The sequence below is a fragment of the Urocitellus parryii genome, chromosome 8, assembly GCF_045843805.1.
Source record: "Urocitellus parryii isolate mUroPar1 chromosome 8, mUroPar1.hap1, whole genome shotgun sequence".
In the NCBI taxonomy this organism is placed as follows: domain Eukaryota; kingdom Metazoa; phylum Chordata; class Mammalia; order Rodentia; family Sciuridae; genus Urocitellus; species Urocitellus parryii.
The window spans coordinates 4,852,417-4,875,692 of NC_135538.1; the positions used below are offsets into that span (position 1 = coordinate 4,852,417).

The 23,276-nt window shown below is 35.6% G+C and overlaps 1 protein-coding gene across 6 annotated transcripts in view; it reads right to left on the reverse strand.

The window, feature by feature from the left end:
• The window catches only part of Qki (QKI, KH domain containing RNA binding), a 136,829-nt gene that overhangs the window by 13,452 nt on the left and 100,101 nt on the right, over positions 1-23,276 (reverse strand). The window lies entirely within an intron of this gene.

A 23,276-nucleotide genomic window follows, 5' to 3' on the forward strand; every position in this document is an offset into this window, starting at 1 on the left:
TTTCCCAACCAGGAAACATTTCCAAAGCTAAAAAGGGCACTAATAAAAACTATGCCACAAAGACAAACATAAAATCAGATCATCTCTGATCATCAAAACATTTAGCCACTTTATTTTACCTTGGCTTCTTTCTACCCTTCCATTAACTTTTTTTGGGGGTGGGGGGGTACTGGGGATTGAACTCAGGGGCACTCGACCACTGAGCCACTTCCCCAGCCCTATTTTGAGTTGCTTAGTGCCTCGCTGTTACTGAGGCTGGCTTCGAACTCGTGATCCTCCTGCCTCAGCCCCCCCAAGCCACTGGGATTACAGGCGTTGTGCGCCACCATGCCCAGCTTCCATGAACTATTGTTGACCTTGTTCAAGTCATTATTAATACAGTACTTATTTGTAAATTAGGAGTGGCCTTGATATTTTTATCATCTTTTTTCTTTTTCCAGTGTGAGAAAGAAGAGGCCCAAGTTTGAATAATCTATTAATGGTGACAGTTACTAAATCTATATACCCAAATTATACTCAGGGGTCAGAAAAATAGCCCCAAACACAATTGTCAATGTTTCTCAACAATCTCATGTCTCAAACCCTTTCAGTTTCTTATTATCTAAAAATATAAGGTTTGAGTTACCTATGATCTGGCCCCAAACTACCACCTAAAGTTAAACCTATTAATCTTCTATCTATAATTTCACATACTTGCCCAATATTAAAAGTCAAACCAGATCACTCCCTCTTGTCACTCATTTCTGCAAATTCTTTTACTGCCAATGTTTCTTTTCATGTCATTCTACTCCCCCGTTTCCAAATCCTACCTATCCAACAAAATCCAATCAATGCTATTTTCTCATGGGGCCATCCCTAGACTATACTGTTTCTGTCCTGAATCAGTCTGCTGAACATCACCACCTCTGAAGTACATTCCCCTAAAACAGAGCCTATTTCTTATTTATATAACTAGCTAAACCCATGGTCACTGTCTTAAATGACAGAGGTGAGAAATCTTTAATTCCAAATCCCAAATGTCAAAGTCCAAGAGGATAAACTTTAGCCACAGCAAAAGGAAGCAGTAGATGAAGATCCATCTCTAAAGTCTGTCCCTAAAGATGGTGATAAGGATAAAACTAAGTGCCTTCCCCCCACCACATTCTCAGGATTTAATATAAAAAAAAAATGACCCGATGACTTATTTTTCAGAATAAGCTTGTTTCTCTCAGATTAAAAAAAGGGGCAGAATGAGGACAAGTGAAAGCTTTTTGGCCTCCTCCTTTTCTGTTACACAGATAATGATACAAAGATCTTGGGCATTAGTGAATATACATATGCTATAATTTGTAGCAAACATAACTGCTGAATGGGCTTTTAACAAACCACAGAGAATTAAAGAAAAAAGATGATGAAAATATCAAGGCCACTCCTAATTTACAAGTCTGCTTCTAGTAGAGTACTTCGCAAGATGACACTTGCACATGTGGGATCACTATTCCTTGACCCCATCCATATGCATAAAGATGAATGAAAACAAAAAGTGAACAGGATTTCTTTGAAAGACACAGAAATTACTGGTTAAAAATAAAAGGGAAGAATTTGCAATTCATTATAAAACATCTTAAACTTGTTCATGAAAAACTATTAATCTTTAAATTTTATCAAGTTGGTTCAAATAAATCTGTATGCCATAATTAAAGAATACAAGCATTACGTATTATACTCTATATACATTTTTCCCCCCAAGGCAGCAGTAGTTATACCTCCCATACAGTGTGAGAAAGAAGAGGCCGAAGTTTCAAAGTGTCAGCAAAAAGAGGGCAAATTTACCTTCATCAAAAACGGAAAGAAAGATACAAAAGAGTCTTCTTTGGAAAGAACAGGAAATTGAAAACATGTTTAAATGGAACTGCTTCTTTTGAATGACAAAAGTAACTACTCATGAGGTGGTAATTCAGCATCAAACACAGCAGAAAGCCAAAGAGAATGCTGATGGAAGAAATGCACATGCGTGCACCGCCAGCGGAGGCATGTGTGCCTGCCTTCTGCAGTGTGCAGGACACTCACATAGAACAGAGATCACTTCAAGAGGAGAATAAAAATCAGAGTAGCCAAGCCTTCATAAGAGGTGTCCGGAGTCACCTGCCATAATGTTGTCCCTGGCTGGCAGCGATTTATGTTATGCTGGGCCAGGGCTATGGCAGCAGGCTACACTAATGCCTTCCAGAAAAGCAATGGGTTTAGCTGGCAGAGCTGGAATTTGAACCCAGATGCTGTCACTCCAGGATGGGCTTCACCCTTGCTCTTTACCACACCCACCACTCAGGCTACCACCACCACTGGTATTCACAGAGCATGAGATTCTGTGTGCCTCAGAAGACAATCAAGTTCATTATAGAATTAAGTTCACAAATAATTGATGATTTCAACTTTTCTGTCTTGCTTTTGATAGAAAGTAGGCATCTGTAACTACCTGAACACAACTGGATGTGTGTGCTACCTCTTTCAAGTTCAAGTTCAGATAAGAAAACTTGCTACTAAGCTTGACTACAAGCAGAAGCTCCAGAGCTTCTATCAGCCATATGTTAGACTTCTCTCCAAGAAAACAACTGATCAGATGAGACATCCTGAGGCTGCATATTTTACTTCTGGACATTCTGCAATGGATTTTATAGAATCCTGTCAGGGATCAGCATATCTAAAAATGCAACACTGACTTTTTCATTTGTAACAAATGAAGCCACTCTTACACAACTAAGATAAGGTCATAAAATCATATTTTTCAATGCTGAATTCAAGTGATTACCTGCACTCGCATAACTTTGTCCCATATTTTGAAAAAATCACTTAAAACTTTAGATATAATTATCTGTGCAGTGAAATCCTGAGGTCTTAAGTATAACACTGGATCATTTTTGATGAATGTACATCAAGAGATGGGACATTTCTACCAATCAAATCCTTTGTGCCTTAAGTACCTATCACCCACCTGCTTCTCTCACACCACAATTCAGTTTGCCTATTCTAGAATTTCAGAGAATGGAATTACATGCGATTTTCTGTCCCATTTCTTTCCCACACAGTGTCGAAAGACACTCACCCTACTGCTGCAGCACTCGCAGTTCATTTGTTTCCAGGGCTAGGCAGTACTCTGTTTATCCTGTCTTCTGCTCTAGACATCTGTGTATTTCCAGTTTTTGTATACTGTGAATTGAAGCCAGTATGGTAATTTTTGTACAAGATTTTCCGGGAAGGGAGTAATCTATTCACTTACAAAGGATAAATACCTAGTAATGAAGTTGCTGGGTCACAGGTTTGATGAAGTACATGGGAAAGCATTATGATAACACCTTTACTTATTTATTTTTGGAGACAGAGTTTCACTTATTTGCTTAGGGCCTTACTAAGCTATTGAGGATGGCCTTGAACTTGTGATACTCCTCAGCCTCGGAGTCTCTGGTATTACAGGCATGCACCACCATGCCTGGCACACCTTGACTTTTAAAACATAACAATTAAAAACATAACAAACTCTTGTTAATACCTAAAACCTAAGGTATCTGAGTAGCTTCTTAAGAATTCATTTTTTTTCAGACTTGCAGAAAGACAATATAACAGAGATTATATAACACCCCCAGCAGGGCTGGGGAGCAACATTCCTATAATCTCATCTGTATACTATTGGGATGGGGTGCTAAAGGCAGGGTAAACATACCATTTTGAATTTTGGGGTGTTTGCAATTATGGATGTCACATTTATGGATGTGTATTAATATATATTTAAATTTATGCACATTGCAGTAATAGAAACAGGCCATGTTTAACACTACATAAGAGTAACAGAGCTTTAACATTTTCAGGTGAAGCAATTTATATGCTGTTCAACTTTATTAGAACCAGATATCAGATCTTTATCATTTAGAGATAAGATAAAGAAGTTCTTCAAACCCAAAAATACACGAATAATTAATACTTAATAATAAAACTAAGGTACTGGTACTATATTATTCCTGAGGCTTGGAGATGAGGTAGCTTATCCAAAGTTACATCAAGGTCACACTAGCTTCCAAATAAGAATAACATTCAAAATCCACAGATTTAACCATTGTATTATACCTACTCCAAAGCCTTTACCTAGAAGTATCTTTTGAATTCGTCAAAGATCTCACATTAGAAATAAAGAAAATCATGTTTATTTAGTACTTTAAGATCTTTTAAGTATACACAAAAATATGATCTTACAATGTTAATTATAGAGTTGAAAAACAAGTGTATAAATATTCTCAAATAATAAAAACTGTATCAAAAAAATTTTTGAAACACTGCTTACAAGAAAAGCCTGTTACTCTCCAGCTTACCATTCAAGGAAATTTACTTGTATTAGCAGGCTTGTTTGCAGTGTTTTTCATTACTCAAAAGTCATAGTCCCTCAGAATAGACCTGGTGGATTTCAGCCACCAAGTTAGGCAGGTTCTCATCTAGAGAAGCATCCTGTATGTTCTGCCTTTCAACAGCTCCAAGGGCATTCCTCTGCCAGAGCGCAGACTTTCCCCACTATGCCTACACACAATAATGCTTCATGGATTTCATAAATCCATACTGTTTATTTTACGCCCCCCTTTTTAAAATAAATTTGAACAGGTAAAAGACGTTTTTCAAACCCCAAAATACACGAATAATTCACTTGGCAAAATAAGAGTTGAATAAACAAACTAGTAGAGAATCAAAGAGGGTCCACATTATCAAAATTTTAATGCCAATCAACACCTTCATTTGCCCTGCCAGCTAGAGAAGAGAACTCAACTGACTTAAATTTAAATAAAGGGTTTTAAAGAGAAGAGTGATGTAACCAGCTGTAAAGGCTCATTCCGTTAGAGGACGAGACTGGTCATAGGGTTGACACAGTGCAGGAAACAGAAGTTTGATGATCATCTGGTTGCAGGAGTAAGGAAAAAGGAAAAATTAAAGAATGATGTTTCAAGTCTCTGGTTTAAGCACTAAAGTGGATGCTGGTTCCATTTAATGAGATGAAAAGGTGAAAGAATGATGCAGAATCAAAAGTTGTTTTGAAAGGTTAGGTCTGAAATACCTATTTTAAACTCCTAAGTTGAGGTCAGGTAGATATCTGAACTTGAATCTGGAGCTGACTTATTCTAACTTACCCTATGAAACTAGTAGACAAATTATGCTCTCAATTTTCAAAAATTTTCTCTGAAACAATACAGTAGTATTAAGCTTCAAGTAATCCACCATATGCTTTCAAATGCTTGTAAGACTCAAACTATTTCTTCTTTGCCAGTTAGTTTTCTGTGAGTCTTTCAAATGAGACACAGTGAGGGTGATAGATAAAGCTAGTCTTAAGAGCTGGATGGGGGAGAAGGGACAACACCTCTTCCATGAGAAGCTCCTTCTATCTCTGTCCCTGCCACAGGTAGTGGTCTCTCCACTCAGCACTGGAGACCTGGATTCACTATGTAGCCCTTTGCACCCATGATCTACCAGCACCAGCCGGTCAGCATCCATTTCTGAGTGCCTGCAGGTTCCAGTAGATCAGCTCCATGTCAGAGGTTTCTGTTTCAACTCAGCACTGCACTTTCTCCAAATGTCTAAGAGCAATAACAGCTCCCAACCTCTCTTATTTCCCCTCTCTTCCTGGAATTTCCAAATCCGTGTCAAAGAGCATCTGTTTTCCTGATAGGGAAGGTAAGAGGTTCTCATCTCCATCACCACCTAATGCAAACTACATTTCTTAGATAGGCATTTATGGCCATGCCAATGTCTTTCCTCTTATCCAATCCTCATCGTGACAAGTCTATGTGTACTTTTCTTTGTTGATCATGCACAACTGTGTGTTACTCCTTTTAAATCATTTAGTTTCCTTGATTCCTGTGCCTTCCTATTATCTTTTATCTTTAGGTACTGATGACTGATGAAAACCTTACTATCACATAGATACTGTGCTAAATCCAACACAAAGGAGGCAGTTCACAGACTCAAGAGCATCAGAGGACTTCCCAGCACTGTGAATGATATAGGCAGTGTGAAGCTCCAAGTCAGAGTTGCTTGGCCAGGTAGAGAGCCTTGTTCCCAGCAGGCAACAAGCCTGCTTGCCTGTGTAAAATACACTCAGTATAAGTAATATGCAAAGACTGTTTTCCATGGGCAGATGCAGAGGTCAAAGTGTGAGACACACAGTAAGAGAAAAATAAGTCTCCCTTATCTTTTTGTATTTTCCATTGTATTATCTCTCACTTAATTGCCCATACCTGATTTAGGAGCAAGAACATGCCACAGGATAAACAAAGACAAAATACACAGAAAGTGAGTCACTTTAAATAAATAAATAAATTTAACACTCAAAACTCCCACATACATGCTGTATCCTTCATTTAAACTATGTAAAACAAACATTTTTATCTCAGGGTAGTATGTTCTGCCTTTCTTCAACAAGATATAAACAGGTCCGTTTAAAAGGGACCTACTTGTTTAAAAGCAATAAAGATCTCAGCAAGGAAAAGCCATGTCCCAATAATAAGCACTTATTTTGTCCAATGCAGTGTACAGAGTGATATTTACAAATTGTGATTTTACTGTACACTTAATATGGATGATAAAATTCTGAAAGTTGATCAACAATTCAGGCTACATACTAACATTAAAGAGCCAATTAGTTTGTAGCTAAAAAGACCTCTAAAGTTGATTGTGTATTAGGTAGCTATTATTAGGCAGCATGGTTGGCCAATAAAGGCAGGACACAGAATACTAATTAGCAGTTCAAGAGTCTTATAGTTTTATAGCAGATGATAACAAGAATAGAAACCACAAAATAATGATCTTATGAGAGGTGCGGGAGAGGCAAAAATTAAAAAAAAAAAGTATGTGTGCAGTGATGGAGATTGGTGTGCAGGCGGCAGAACCTGCCTGACAAGGATCTGCAAGGGCCCTGGCCTGCACCCTCCCAGAGCCGTCCTGGCTCCTAGTACCCAGTGAGATGCACTGCACACCAATGGAGTAAACGTGAGCTAAGTGATGGTGGTCAGGACCAAAGTAGGTCTGCTGCTTCTAGCAGCAATCCTATACCCACGCAGATTTATTTAAACCTACAGCTGCCGTGACACTTGCTTTTTTCTTACTCCCTACTGAAGATTGAACCCAGGGTTGCTTTACCACTGAGTTAAGTCTCCAGTCCTTTTGTTAGTCTCCTATGATCCTGCTCTTTCGTCTACATCTCTACTATTAAGAGATTCAGGCCAAGAAAAGTCTCTACTTCCCCATCTTTCAAACACAGCCCAAATGGAAACTAGATGTCCAAATGTCAAGGAAGAAGTAGGTTTGCATCAAATTTACCAATTCCACACCTTATTTTATTGCAAAGGAAACGCTGAGAATTTCACATTTGATTTGAAGTACATGTGAAGGGTGCCAATATTAAATTTGCTAGAGCTTCATGTGTAAGATTAAACAGGGACAACATCCAAAATTGGGACATGTTTCCTTGAATGCAACATAAGAAATATGACAGTTAAAACTCTTAACTTGAAAACAAAAAAATAGAGTTTCATCTAGAGATAAAGGATAGAATGTGGAATGGAGATTCAGTTTGCATTTAGTTCATTAAATTTGTAAGCCCACAGAATAGGGAAGGAACTTCCAGATATACATCATCAATGTACTGTTTCAGCAATACTAATTTAATGCCAATATACTCTAGTTTTACATTGTTAAGCTGGAACTAAACTTGTTTTTTCCATTCCATTTGACATCGTGTTTGAACTTTTATGTAGTAACTGACATGTGCCCAGGCAACCATGGATTAAAATCCACCCCAAATCCAGGCATCATGAGTAAATCTTGCTTATCCCTGCAAACAGTGGGTATCTTTCATCTCCTGTTTTCATTGAGTGCCAGATTCATTTAGCTAAATTGGTTCCAAAGAGTACAACTTCACTAATCTCAACTAAATTCAAAATGCTGCTTTTTATTTTTACGTCTGTCCAATCTGTTTGGAAGGTAAAATCACAAATCTTGAAATTAGAAAGAACTATGTGAGGGAGCCAGAACTATAAATCAAGCACTCAGAAAGTGAAGATTAGAAGGTAACTTGCATTAAATTCACAAAAACTTTTATAATTTTTCCATAATTACTTTTTTAAAAAAAATATATGTAATACTTTTCCTATCAGTGAATATTTTTAGACAGTTAGAACCTGGTCCTAAGCCTAAAGGTGGGTCTGAATCTTGGTAAACCTTTTATAACTGCCTGGATACACAGAAATCTTCTTCTTTTTTTTTTTTTTTTTTTTTTAAAAAAAGGCACTCCCTGAAATCTTTGTATGGTTGCACACTGATGCTTACATTGTCAGTATCTAATATGGCCAAAGCAGTCTTGATAATCAAAGTCATTTGCCCTCATCATTAGATATCTACATGGAACAACCAGATCAAACAGATCTGAAGCTACTGTGTTTGAATGAACACTCTCTGTTGCTTCATACTAGAACACTATACATCTATTCAGATTGTACATTATGTTTGTGTATTTGTGCTTTCGTTCATGGTAGTTTCTCATGCTATGGAAATGACTGGTATTGAATATAAACTGTCAATAAAATAAATAGCTTCGAGAAGAAAAAAGATCTGAAAAGTAAGACTGTATTAAATTAATATGTTCTGCACTGGGTCTACAGGAAAGAAAAAAATTTTTTTAATACTGAAAACTATTTTAAGTACCAAGGCCAATCACTTGGTACTTAAATCAGGTGTAATGAATAAAATATAGTCCTTATAGTCAAGGTTTATCATCTAGTGAAGGGAGAGAGGTAGAGCAAATTTGTAATTGGGGCTATGACAGGAAGTTTGCAGAGAGCAGTAAACACCAAATGAAAACACACAAGAAAAAGAGTAGCCTTAAGAGAATAACTAAATGTGGACTCCTTCTCTTGAAGGCTTAAGGGGGTAAACATGCAAAGACTGCTACATTCAATTTCAGGGGGTTCAGTACTAGCTTCCCCCATGAAGAACTGTTATAAAACTCTGCATTCACTCCAAATGCCCCTGCAGGACTTCAGGGTAACAATGCTGCATCATTTCCTCCTCTTATAGGGTCTATGCCAAGTAACCCATCTTCCCTAGGAGACATTCATGAGACCTCTGGGCCATCAAGCACAATTTTGAGGATCAAAAGAAGACAGAAAGATAGTCGTTTTGGCATTTGCTGCAGTTTGAAGCCATCACCGCTAGTTTTACTTACATCCAAACTATTTTGCAGTCACTGTGGTCACAACTGAGATAACTAAGGTTGTCTGATTGATATTTATTAACTTTTATTGGTTGTTTCATAAGATATTTAAAGGTATGGCTTCAATAAATAAAAGAAACACTAAACCTCAAAGTCAAATCAAAGCAGAACAAAGGAAGGAAAGAAAAATGATATTTCCTCATGTTAAAGGTATCTGACCTCTATGACAGATAGCATTCAACAACAGTAAAGTTAGACAAGACTAGGTCTTCTGCACTGCTGATACTTGTTCTCAACTGCTGAAACTTTGGGTCAGAAAAAAATTAAGGTAATTAAACTTTTTTTTTTTTTTTAAACAAAAGACCTCTCTAGGATTTAAATAGAAGTCTGTATTTTAAATTGTTTATGCTTTATAAAGAATTCTGCCTTTCTTGTTTCATTTAATTTTCTTAACAATTTATAAAGTATATGACACAGTTCTTCCATTGACTATACTTTAAGAGTAAAATTAAAAAAATAATTTGTATACTATACTAATAAATCACTTAAATACTCATTTTTGCTTAGCTAGCCCACAAAAGCTATGAAACAAGGTTTGTCTAGTTATACTTCAAGAATCAAATAACAATAAACTTGGAATGTAAACAACACATTCCTTTAGGGATGAAAATAATTTTACTTCTGTACTAAACTGCCAATGAATGTTCCTCCTTAAATGGGAACCAATCTAAATAATCAATTTCAACGTAAGCATAATAGTGAAAATAGGATTTGACTGCTAGGAAAAAAGAGTCAATTTTGAAATTAAAACTAAGAAATTCCTAAACAATTCTGCTAATGTATACCATTCCTTACTTTAGAGAGAAGTGATATGTGTAAGAAGTTTCTTTACTTAAAGAACTCTGAACTCCATCAACATTTACCAAACTCCTGAAGCAAGGTGATTTTATCAGGATCATTTTGGGTTTGGGTCCTGTGTTAACTTGTATTTTGAATTTTATGAATATTAATAATTGCAACATATTTGTCAACATGACAACAATGAGCCTATGAATTTAAAATAACATACAATCATCAGTAGAAACAAAAATTGGAAAGTATTGAGAAAATGATAAATGCTGTAAAGCCCTATAAGAATCCAAGGACTCTTATAAGAGGTGATGAAACTTCTAAGCCATGGGCGATAGATGTGTGACTTCAAGGTTTGGGTGAGGTTTAAGACATAAAAGGTCCACAAAAGGACTAAGAAACTGGTATGTATACTAGGGTTGCAAGGAATTCCCTGAGGTACCAGTTGAGAACAAGGAAGAGAGTTACCTGCCTCAGACTATTTTACACATATACAAAACTACTTTATTTTGGAAAAAATGTATCAATGATATGCCATCCACAGAGGAAGAAAACAGTGATAGTAAAATTCTGAAGTCATAAAAGAAGCATCTTAATTCTGTTTAGGAGACTATATCCAGGGAGTAAAACAAAGAAAACTCTTATTAGTCAATCTGGACTTACAACTGGACTTAGGTATTGTCATTCCAAACCAGGAGCTTCATGTATTAATTTTAAATGTTATTCATAATCTACTACTCTAGGAAAATTTAACACTTTTATTCCTATCTAGATTTTTATTATAAAGGGGACTTTTCCTTTAAATGGTTACAAATGTGTGTGTGTATATGAAACAAGCTATCAAAACTTTTGATATAAATATTAAAAATTATTGCATTTGTCACAGATTTTTACTAAAATACTGTTTTTTTAGGATATGCTTTAACTAGCAAACAGATAAAGTCTGCTACTCTCCTGAGAACTCATCAGAGAAGAGAAGATGGAGGACTAAATAATTTCATAAATGAAACAAAGATGATAGGAACTTCCTTGGAACACAAAGCAAGAGAACCAAGCCCCACCTTGGGTGACCAGTCTGAGACCCAAAGGAGAGCTAAGGAAGGACAGAAAGGGGTGGTCTCAAGAAGAGAATCATGCTTAAAAATTCAGAATCTGGAATGCAAGATAAAGAGGCTGTGAGGTAAAAAAAAAAATCATTGAAAGCCAGGCTCCAGGTAAGGGGTGCACTCCAGAAGTCACTCATCTTACCTTGAAGACAGTCAGGATTAGGTTTGTATTTTTAGAAGCACCACTTTAGCTCCACAATGAAGAATATCAAGAAAGGTTAAGATGAAAGGCAGGTAGTTAGAGGTTCCTAATCCAAGCAACACAGAAAATCAGCCCAAGCCAGGATAATTACAATGCCAGTGAAGAGATGTACGCGATGGTTGAAGTGGTAAAGCCAACTTTATCTGTGGGGTGCTGGTAAAATATTCTAAATGTTCATGGAACTCCAAGTTGAAACTGTAGTTGAATGAATTTCTTACTGGTTAACATTCACCTTTTGCTTTTATAAAAAAAAAAATACTGCTACAAATTACTCATCTTGTTTGGGGTTATTTCATTGGAATAAATAACAAGAAGAACTGCATCTTATCCACCTCCCTTCCTTTTTATTCCTTTTTTATTTACTCACTGTCAACTGTGTCCCGAAAAGGTTTTCCAAAGTATATGACTACACAAAAGGTACAGAATTCATTTTATGGCTCCTGCAATTTCTGTGGTGCTGGAGCTCAGAAAATGATATCCTGTCATACAACTCTGGCACCCTGAATGCTTTGAACTAAAGCAGAAACAAGGTCTCTGTGGATCTGCTTCCTAGCCCCAAGTCGCTTGCCCTATATTTCCCTCCCCAAATGCAGGAAAGGGGCTTTTTGTTCTTTTTTTTGGGGGGGGGGGAGAATTTTTTAATATTTATTTTTCAGTTTTCAGTGGACACAACATCTTTATTTTTATGTGGTGCTGAGGATTGAACTCAGCACCCCCACGCCTGCCAGGCGAATGCTTTATCACTTGAGCCACACCCCCAACCCCAGGAAAGGGGCTTTATTTATTTATTTATTTTCCCTACTGATCTAAAGGTCAAATTTCCCAAAGGAGAAAGGCTAGAGTTGACACCATCCTCAGAACTCTGTCCTAACCTACTATTGTTACTTAGGCCCATTCATGTCCCCTAAAATCTTTTTTACTTTTTCTCTAAAATTGCCTTCAGTTTCCACTCCCGTTGCCCCTATGAAAAAGGTAGTTAAGGCTCAATCCTCTGAGGTTTCCTTAAGTTTCATACTTTTTGCAAACTTCCCTGTGCCTGAATATTAATGAGTCTGTATGTATTTTCTCCTATTATCTTTTCAGTTTGTTTTATAGATTCAAATTAATCAAAGTTGAAGATGGAATTGTGGGGAATCTTAATGACAGATGGCTGGTTTGAGGTATAGGCAACAACCTCCTCCTTGTGACTGTTACCTAAGTGAGGGATGTCTCCTTGAACTGAGCCTTTGACCTGTAGAATCTGAGGCTATCTCTAGGAAGATGATGTCAGAACTGAACTGAATCAGAGGACATCTGGCTGGGTGGGATCTCTTGGAGAATCCAGTACCAAAATGAACTGGATGCTAATGAGGAGAAATCTCCACAGGCTGTGCTGACCAAAGGTCACACAAGTATTCTGTGTTGTGAGAATACAGGAGGAGAAATTGAGTTTGGTCCCTACCTTGTCAAATGCATTCACAGAAAACATTGGTATTCATCTAACATTAAAAATCAATGAATTCAGAGAGTTACACTCACACTGGCTGACCACTATTGGTTAAAATGTTACCAGCGCTCCAAGGTTAACCAAGGTTAAGCAACTTTTTGTTGGGATAGTTTGTGCTTTAAATAGCTGGTGTGAGCATTTAAGAAACAATTTGTTAGTGGTGAAAAGAAAGGAAACTGCTCTGGTTCCAGAGTTAGACGTAATTCAACTGTTTTTATAACCTGTTTTACAGTATTGTATTTAGAATTTTCCTAAAAAGTTTGACTACTAAAATTTATGTAAAAGAAAGTAACCTTAATATTAGTTCTGACAACATTATAACAGGAGCATACCTCTTCATTTCTTGCAGAACAGAGTGCACAGTTTAACTTTGAAAAGTGTACCGAGATTCCTGGTATATGTTATATGAATATTTGTTCAATGCACTTAGCACGTGCTTGAAACACTCTATTAAAACAGTTATGTGTAGACTTAAAAAAAAGAATGCAACCCTTGAAGAGACTGTGAACAGCAGTGAAGCAGTGCTACTGCTGCATATTAATATACACCCACGTAAGAAACTACAGAAACTAAAAAGACACGACAGCGTATTTAAGGAGTGCAATTTATTATTCTTTCACTGTAGCCTGAAATTGTTCAAAGCACCAGAATGCTAGACAAACTCTAGACATAGGGAAGTCTTGTAAATACAAGTTTCTCAATAGAGGTTTCTGAAGTAAATTATTTTCCACAGCCATTTAGTGCTTCTTTTAATCTCCACAGCTAAACTCAGTAATCAAGTATTTAAACTGAGCACATTATAATCTTTCCAGGAGAATTCATAAAACATTAATGTCACAAAGTTTGCACATTCACGAATTTGCTACTTTCCACAGACATTATACAATAGTATAAAGATTACTAAACTGCTGTGTCAATTTAAAGGCATAATTAAAAACAATTCAATAGATACTTTCATACTTTGATTTAAAGATTGAATTTTTTACAAAGGCATCCTAAGAGAATAATAAACAAAATACACCTACTTATCTTATAATTTGGCAGTATGAATAAAGAAGTCTTACCAGTGATAAGCAGGATAACTAAAGAGTCGTTTTTTAAACTAAAACTTAAAAATCCAGTTTCAAAACTACAGAAGAGATCAAGGTGTAACAGGAGCTGTCAAATAAGTCAATCTGAAGCAATCTTAATATTAATATGCTCATCTGAATCACTAACATACTACATAAATGTTATAATGTTTACTGATTAATTTTAATAAAAACACCCAAACACTAAAAACATTTGAAAAGTTGTCACAGTAAAATACAAGAGTTAAGAAAAACCAAATACATTAAGTAACATCTGGTTTTCTTCACATTTCTGCCAATTTTGTATCAAACACATTAGTACAAAATGAATAGATCAGAAATATTTTGCCTATATATAAAGAACATGATGCTACTTACCAACCATCAGAAGGGCATGCAAACAAATTAAAGGGATGCATGAAAATAATTGAACTAAAGAAGATACAATGAGAAATCGCTCACCTATTTTTCTAATATTAAAATAAATTTTTAAAAAATTTCTAAAATATGTACTTTAGAGTATCTACACAGAACTCCACATATTTTGTAAAAAAAACAAAACAAATAAACAAAAAAAATAATGTAATATGCCAGCCAGTGAGGAGCTTAATTAATTATGGGGTATAAATGTTATTATTTAAGAATTAACAGGTTCAAACAATTATAAAATACTGTATAATAAATTCAGTATGAAAATTCTGAAAGTGCAAAAAATGTAAAGTTAAAAACAGAAAACTCTCTATATAAACTACAAACATTTGTCTATGTCTCAGTCCTCTATTTTATATTTGTAACATGAAATTTAGAGTTATAAGCCGTCTAAACTTTGTCAATCTGAACAAACCCTTGCAATGAAAAAAGCTGTCCTTCAATAAATCCTTACAAGAGTGAAAAAAAGATGTTATTCAAAGTCTCTTTTCGAGAGCTGTTCACAATTATCATGAACAAGAAATATCACCAAGGGGCCTCAAAATACAAAATTCCAACATATGGGAAAAACTCTGCTGGTTTTAAGAAGCCTGAATGATTGTCACAACAAGAATATGGATAAGACAGACAATAAAAAGAGCTAATGCAGTCGATTCAGTAACATATAATTATGCACAGTATTGACTGACTAGTCTTATAACAGATGCTGTGTCATACATCTGTTGTATGGACAGCTATAGAAGAAATGGTACTTTTAATTATCTGTGAAGATTCCAGTTGGAAAAAAATGTTGTTGTCCTAATGTAGAGCACAATTAAATAGGGGATGGAGCATAAAAAGCCACAGACAGGAGTGAATTTTATTTAGAGGGGCCTTCTTTGCAAGATAAAACTCATTGGCACATTCCGATTTCTGTAAGTGCTTTTCTTCTGATATTTTCTAAAGCAGAACACATTCACCAGGGGTTCACCCACAGCAAAAGCAGCTGTATCAATTCGATTCCAAGGAACTACACACAAATTCAGAGGGCTGTGGGAAGCACTTTTCTGATGGTCTCTGTATTCTATACTTTATGGAGTTCTGGGATCTTATCTGTCACTAGACAAGTTTTATCAATTGTTCAATAGGAATCTTAGAACTACAGGATTTAGATCAAATGACATGGATGTATAATTAATTGCACAGTAATCAGTAAAGACTAATATATAAACAAAAATGTGTTCGTTGTACTTAAAAGTATTTATTTTACCCATTCTCAATTCAATTAAACAACCATTCTCCCTTATACACTTGAATCTTCTGGTATATTTTAGAAAGATACATCTACATTTTCAGGCCACTAGGATAAGCAATAGGCAAATTATTATTTTTCTTATCAAACTATAACTTGTATCTTAAAAATGCTAACTTCCCCTATTCATTATTTAATTTATGAGAGAATGAGGAGTTTCAAAATTTTAAATACTTAAGCTTCACTCTGAGCGTTTTTCTGGAGGGCAGATATAAACCATCAATGAAAGAACGACCACCAGCACTGCTGTCCCCAGAAGTGTCTTAAGCTCAAGGGATGCTCAGCACCTTAGGTATGAGAGGAGTGAGTTCTCGGGAAAAATTATTCCACTAAAACCCAATTCTTTTGAGACAAAGGGGCAGTTCTTTCTGAAAGTATTTACATACAACACAACTCATTCAATTTGAGCCTGAGTAGTTTGTTTTCCAAAATAACTTTATAAATGTTCCACCTATTTTGTGAGAAAAATATGACGAGCAAAAACATATATGCACTGACTAAAATTAAAGTCGAGTTAATGTTTATTAAAACAAAGCAAAGAATCTTTTAATAGCATTATCTGCTGATATATTTAATTTAGGACGGGAAATTTATGTTTAGAGTTGCCACATTTTTGCCTCCAGAGATCTGGAACAAAATAGCTCTCCTTAAATGTCCTTACTGTACTGTATTTAGTTAAAAAACAAACCTTAATAAGCTGATTGCCTGCATGGGAGCAGGGATCAACTCATTGTCATTAAGAATTTAAGAAGCCATCAGCCCTCTATACAGCCCTGCCTATAGGAGAGATGCAAGGATTGGCTTCTTTCAAACCTGTAATTTATGAGTTTATTCAAACCCGCCAAATTGCTTTAAGTGAACGCCTCTCACATTCGAAAATTCCCATGGCAACTCATTTAGTTTGGCAGACAGGCAGACCCAAATTCAATCCTTTTATCCTGCAGCTAAACCATTACAATGGTAATTCTGCTCTGACACTCTGAAGAGACTGCTAATTACTGTACTCCAGGTCCCTAGACAGATTTCCCATTCAGATGAAAATGGCTATGCAAGGCACAAAGCCTCTAACACCTTTCTTTACAAGCCCTCCTACCACAGTTCTAACAGGAGCAAGTGCCTCACAGCTGGATGTCTTTAATGTATCTTTTAACACCTTGCCTTCCCTCCCAATAAAATCAAAAGGAGGCCAACAATACCATAAATTTCAATTATTGTTAGTTGGTCAACAACTAAATGTAGCACCATCAGTTCATTAACAATTCACTAAAAAATTTAACTCCACTATAAAATTACAGTTATCTGTGGAGTCAAAACACCTGCTACTAATCTCATTTATCAACTCTTTCAACTTCTTTTCAAGTTATAAATAGCAGACAACTATAAGACAAACATGCCATCAAAAAAAAAGAGAGAATTTTGGGTAAACAAAAAGAAAACTTTCAAAAATGTATTTTATGAAAGATAACTTTCTATATTATTTTCCTAAAATTTCAATGACACTAACATCTCTAGTATTTTTTAAAGTGAATTAAAATTACTATTGTTATGACAACATTTTTAAACTTGCTAATATTCCTTGACATGCTTGGAAACAACTTTAAATTTCAAAACTCTTAGCTGGAAATGTTATATTCTATTACAGCAACTATTTAATGTTATATTACTGATCTCTTATGTAAATGTTTTTATAAAGAGATTCACTATATATAAAAATTGGTTCATATTCAAATTGTCAAATACCTGGGGAGAAGCTTCTACATACTATAAAGTAATAGAGCCCAAGATAAACACTTTTTGAATTGCCTGGGATAAGTGGCATCTGGTATGTTAAAATCTGTCTTAAATTAGGAACAAGGTAAACTTTTGTTGTCTAAAAATAATTTCTTTAAAAAAAGGTTAGTAGTAAAGGTTAGTAGTACTCTGTTTAGTGTTTCCAGCTTAAGTATTCTTTCTCTCTAACAGAAACCTTTTACCTCCATTCCAGCAGAAAGGAGGAAAATTGATAGAACAAGATTTAGGCATATATCCCTCATCTCCTTGTTCTCATTCTTCATATCCACTCTTTCACTATTCTGATGAGAAAAGATCACAGGATGAGATAACATTTCTCACTAAATGGAGGCAGGACCCACTGAAAGAGAAATGGTTTGATACCTGAGGTGTACTCACACCAGAGTGTGCATGTGGGAGACAGAGGATGTTTTTACACATGATGTTTAAGTTCTAATAATGTTAATAAATGGATTCACATTTCTTTCCCTACTATCCCACTATTAATAAAAGCCAGTATTGATGAGATCATGAACTAGCAAAGAGTGTGCATCCTGCAGGCTGGAATCAAACCTCTGTGATCAGTAATTTAACTTGCAGCCAAATGGTCAACGGTGCAGCTGAGGTGACCAGTCTACACTGCATATAAAAATAAGTGAAGGGAAGAGGAGACACTTGTCTTGCACTTCCACACAACTAAAATAATTATTATCTTTGCAAAGGCACTCTAGGGCAAATAAGTTAGCTTGGTACTAACTCTGTAGAAAATGTGCTGCATGCCAAAAAACAACAAGAAAGGTACGTTTTCCAGAAAAAAAAGCAAAGAGTTCAAAGTTACTAAAAGAGGAAAGTACATGAAAACACAAGAGTGAAATCTTGTAAAAATGCCAAATCCTATTCATATAGATTATATAAGCTATGTGCCAAATTCATTTGTCCTTTCAGTACCATTAATTAGAACACACTAGTGTGTCATTACAACAAATGAATGCAGAATTTCACATGCCACTTTCAGTAACGGATGACCAAAAAAAAAAAAAAAAAAAAAAAAAGAAGAAAAAAAGAAAAGGATGAGAACAGGAGAAGATGATTTGCAGTCACCTTTGCCTAAATGACATTTATAGAGCACATACCAATACTTCAGAATACACACACTCATCACATACTTCTAAGTATACTGGAAAGCTCACCAAAACAGAGCACACACTGGGCTATAAAAGTCATAATTAGGGCTGGGAGTCATAGCTTGGTGGTAGAGGGCTTGCCTAGCACATGTGAGACCCTGTGGGCTCAATTCTCAGAAGAAAGGAAGGGAAGAAGAGAAGAAAGAGGGAAAGAAAAAGGAAGGAAGGGAGGGAGGGAGGGAAAGAAAGGAAGGAAGGAAAGGGGGAAGAAGGGAGGAAAAGAAAGGGGAAGAAAATAAGAGAGGGAGGTGAAGAGGCACTACTGCCCCCCCCAAAAAAAGAAAAAAAAGAAATAATAATTAGATTGAAAAAGACCAAAACCATATTGAATACATTCCCTAAGCACAGCACAATTAAGTTAGAAAACACAAAAGTCATTATCTATCATCTACTTTTATAAAGCCCCCAAATAAAAATTGAACCCAAATTAAATAGAATAACAACAACAACAACAAAAAAAACGCAACAGAAGAGGAATTTAAAGAAAAAAATCAACAAAATCAAAAGCTGATACTTAGAAAACATTGATAAAGCTGAAGGAGACAGGACAAAACTCCAGATTCTGTGGGACTAAGAAAATAAAAAAGGGAGTAAATATTCTAAACGACAGAGGGCAATGCCACAGATCCTCCAGAACCATGAAAACAAAAACTATTATGAACAACTTCCTAGGAAAAATTCTGTTAATTCAGAAAATATGAATAGCTCTACAGTTAGGGAAACTGAAATTTTATTTAAAAACACAAATACAAGAAAATAAAAAGTAAACAAAAGATGGAAAAAAGTATGACAAAGGATTTATACCTAAAACATTTATAATGCATTATTATAAATGCAATAAAAGGCAAGTTAATAAGCAAAGATGTAAAGATCTAAACAAACACACAATAATCAATTGCCCAATATGTATACAAGTGTATCAAGAACAAGTTAATCACAAGATTTTATAATACCACATGAAGTCAAACTGAAAATGTATAATACTAATACAGCAAAAATAAAAAAGCAACTCATGACAGAATTGGGAAATGAGTAAATGTAATACACAAGCTTTCTGTGCTACAGCGATCTTGAAAACAGTACCTACATAAAGGTAGTTATTATATAAGCTACATTGTAAAAATACATTTAAAAAAATCAGGAGAAGTACAGATTTTCGACCCATAAAATTGACTGAGATAGCAAATCATTTACATAAAAAAACCTCAACAAATCCCTGATAATTCAAAGTAACTCTAATTTTCTTTCCTCCCCCCAACCCCACCCCCTTGGTGCTGAGGATTGAACCCATCTATGGCCTTGTGCATGCCATTCGAGGCAAGCACACTACCAACTGAGCTATATCCCCAACCCAACACTAATTTTCTTATAGAATGCACTTAAAATAAGGCTACCAATGCACTGACACAATGCATTATTTCTTCCTATATAATCCTTATTGATTAATGCTATATCTTCATACTCAGTAAATTCTACCAGTTTGAAGATTTCCTCATAATAATTTCATGAGAAATGATTTCTTCTTTTCACTTCCTTCTATAATGCCTCAAAATTCTTTCCCAGGGGTGAGGTATAGCTCAGCAGTAGAATGCCTGCCTCAGGAAGCCCTGAGTTATGACCCCAGCACAGGCAAACAAATCCACTCCTCCCATGTTATGGTTTGGATGTGAGGTGTCCCTCAAAAGCTCACCTGTGAGACGATGTAAGGAAGTTCAGAGGAGAAATGATTGGGTTGTGAGAGTCTTAACCCAATCAGTGCATTAATAGAGATTAACTGAGTGGTAACTGAAGTGATAGGGTGTGGTTGGAATAGGTGGGTATGGCTTTGGGGTATATATTTGTATTTGGCAAGTGAAGACCTCTCTCTCTGTGCTTTCTGATCATCATGTGAGTTCCTTCCCTCTGCCACACTCCTCCACCATGATGTCCTCCCTCACCTGAAGCCTCAAGGAATGGAGCCAGCCACTGACAGCTTTGAAACCATAAGCCCCCAAATAAACTTTTCCTCCTCCAAAATTGTTCTGCTTGGGTCCTTCAGTCACAGCAATGAAAAAGGTGACTAAAACATTCCATTTACAAAACAATTTAGAGAAGAAAAATAATATATGTGAAGTTTTACTTTATAGTTGCATGAAGTTATTCAAAAACCTAATTTCATTAACAATTAATTTTCCAACTTCTAAAGTTTTCATACCTTCAAAAGTTTTCATACATAAATAAGAGACTTTTCCTTCACTACATAACAAAGAACTGAAAACAGTTCACTTCTTATATTACTTTCAGAGGAGCCATTTTGAGGGTGTGTGTGTGTGTGTGTGTGTGTGTGTGTGTGTGTGTGTGTTTGGGGAGGGGGTAATGGGCACTGAACCAATTGAGTCACACCCCTAGTTCCTATTGTTTTTTATTTTGAGAGAAGGTCTTGCTAAGTTGCTGAGGCTGGCCTCAAAACTTGCAATCCTCTAGATTTACTGGGATTACAGGCATGCACTACCATGCCCAGTTGGTATTTGATTTTTTTTTTTTTTTGTCAAGTGAAATGAAAAGTCAGACAGTCTCTAATGTGATCCCAATTAAAAAAATAAATCACTCTTATAAACTTATGACAATAAACTGAGAGGAGAAAAAAACAAAGAGAAGCGAAACTGTGTCAACCAAGGTAGCAAAAAAACATGTATTCAAGAAATATTCAGGTTAACATTTTCAACAGTGGTTTTTTCAAAGGATAACCCAAGTCCCTAAAGAGTAGCAAAATCAAGACACTGCCCATAATCTTTTTCTACAGTGAATGTAACTTATTAGAAAATATCACACTGTAATTACAAGAGTATAACAAAGGCCTCAGGAATCTGGAGGAGGTAAAGTTCAGGTTTAAAAGACTGAGTGTGAAAAAACTGGATTGATGGCATTTATGATGTAGAGGATGTTTTAAATAGATATTGGAAGAAAATAGATACAGACTTGTCAAATAAAAACATTATATGAGAAAAATAATTCTTGAAATTGCATGATTCATTTTGTGATTTAAGAAACGAGATTAAAGTTAAGTTTGTTATCAATGTCAAAGGAACATCTCTGAAATAAAAGTGTTATTTTTCAGAAGTGCTCTAAATAAAATATGAATTGCTTTATAAAATTAATTATGTGATTATCTCAGAACCCTTATTAATTCTGCAGAGGAATTAGATGCTGTTTTCTGGGAAGAAAAAAAAAATCACCAACTGCTCCAATAATGCCAAGCAATTTGTATGCTTGTTGGCAAAAATGGGAAATCTATTTCACAGGGTTGTTTGAAAACCCAAATTTGAATGAAATGGATTTAAACTGATTTACTGAACATTTAGTTATGAGTAAAATTATGAAAATGAATGGGGCCACATCAAACCTTCAACCAGAATACCACAAGGAGTGCACACACAATCTTTATTCATTCCATTTAATTAAACAGCTTATATCAAGCAGTCAACTCCTTTCCACTTCTCACTCCTGCACCCCTCAACAAGCCAACACTAAATCTTTTAACAAAATGGACACAAAACTGTCCTTCCACATCTTCCCACATATCAAGGTAAGAAACATTCAGGATAATTCTGGACTTCTGATGCAAATTCAATCTCTAAAGAGTAACAAAACCGTATTCCCCACAAAACCAATATGAAACCACAAATTGAGTATCTGTCCAAATGATAAAAATTAAAAATCTTGTAACACAAAACATCTATATCATTACACAACTACTTACTATCAAAACTGACCTAAAATTATAAGAACCAAGAGAATTATTTTAGTCCTATTTTTATAATTAGTGGCCTTTATTTAAAAAAAAAAAGGTTATCAGAAAAGGAAAGGTTTAGAAGCTTGATAATATCCAGAATTTGAGATTGTTGGGCAACAGGCATTTTCGTGCAATACTGGCAAGATTGGATACTGGGTCAGGCAAGTCAGGCAACAGTGGCTGGTACCTGTAATTCTACCTACTAAGAAAGCTGAGGCAGAAAGATTCCTAGTTTGAAGCTAGCCTCAGAAACTTAGTGAGACCTATCTTAAAAAATGCAAGGGCTGGGGATGTAGCTCAGGGGTAAAGTGCCCATGCATGGGTTCAGTCCCCAGTTTCCCCAACACCCACTGTCCACAGAAAAAGACTATATTGATATATGTTTTCTGGAAGTTATCACAGAAATTTTAATAAGCAATAAACTTTTAAATGCACTTGGTGTCCTAGTAATTCTACTAATTCTACATGTGTATATATACAAGTGCTGACAAACTCCAACAGTGCTTGTCAGATTTATGCAGAACCATTTCACCAGCGAGAAATGAAATGTCCATTTCTGGATACTGGGCTATGGGTAACTGAAGCTGGGTGCAGGAGAAGATCATGGATGGGGAAGCAATAAAGGAACAGAGAAGCCAAGGTACTAGAAGCATTGTTTACATAAATAATGAAATCTTAGAAACAAACAAACAAAAAAACCCAGTTTTTCTTCTTCTTTTGCCATTTTTTCTTGATCCCAGGCCAATGAATCTTTTTAACTGTTTCAAAGGAAATAAAACTAGGGGTCAACACACTAAGGCTTTTGATGTAATGGCTCTAAATTTTCTTGTTCTGACCTAATGTACTTAAACATTTGATGTCTCGATTTTTACATTTCTAAATCGAATTTCTTAACTT